An 896-nucleotide genomic window follows, 5' to 3' on the forward strand; every position below is an offset into this window, starting at 1 on the left:
TTGGAATGATATCTTTATTGTGCATATTATGTTACCGACCACATGAATTCACACAACGACACTGGCCTACTCAGACAATGATTGTCCGTACACTCTGTTTTTTTTTTTGTTTTTTTTTTTTATTAGGACGTCTAATTTTGGAGCTGAGGCTGAAAGCGTTCTTATATTTTTTTGCGATTTGAGACTGAAAACGTTGTTAAAGATGTTCTTAAATTACGTGGTATACACTACATGTATTTCAGTAAATCAATGCGGACGTGACCAGGAAACCTATCAAAGTGCATTGCCTGCTGAGATATGGTATCAAGAACTGCTGCTTACTGTTGAAAAACCGAGATGTGTGTCACCATTGTTAATATTATACAAAACATGCCTTTTTAAAAGTATTTTGGTTTTAAATTTACATTTGTTACCTTGATTTTATACACAGATTAGCAAAATAAAAACGTTCTTAATCGACTCTCAGCCCGAGGAATGTTCTTATACGTTCTTAAAATTTTGGTTAATCTCAGCCTCGACGTTCTTATTAAAAAGGTTCTTATAAAAAAAACAGAGTGTATTAGCTTGCAATTTGAATACAGTCGAACCTGTATATAACGGCCCTTTATCAAGCGGCCACCCTCTAAATATTAGCGGCCAGTTTTCAAAGTAACACAAACTGCAAGGCTGATACTACGTGAAAGAGTTGACTTTGCGAGACAACAACCCGACAGAAACCGACAAAACAGGGCTGCAACCGTGGACAGCTGTTTCGTTCTTATTGGAACTCGTCAGCACGGTGTAGCAGTTCTATATGAAACCAGCGACAGAGCCAGCTCAAATAAAATGCAACAAAACCCATGTCAAGTCTCGTACTTTGAACCTGCCCGCCCCCCGAATCACGCGTTGCCACATCA

This window comes from Pavona decussata, unplaced genomic scaffold, assembly GCF_977016875.1.
Source record: "Pavona decussata unplaced genomic scaffold, jaPavDecu1.1 SCAFFOLD_14, whole genome shotgun sequence".
Taxonomy (NCBI): Eukaryota; Metazoa; Cnidaria; class Anthozoa; order Scleractinia; family Agariciidae; genus Pavona; species Pavona decussata.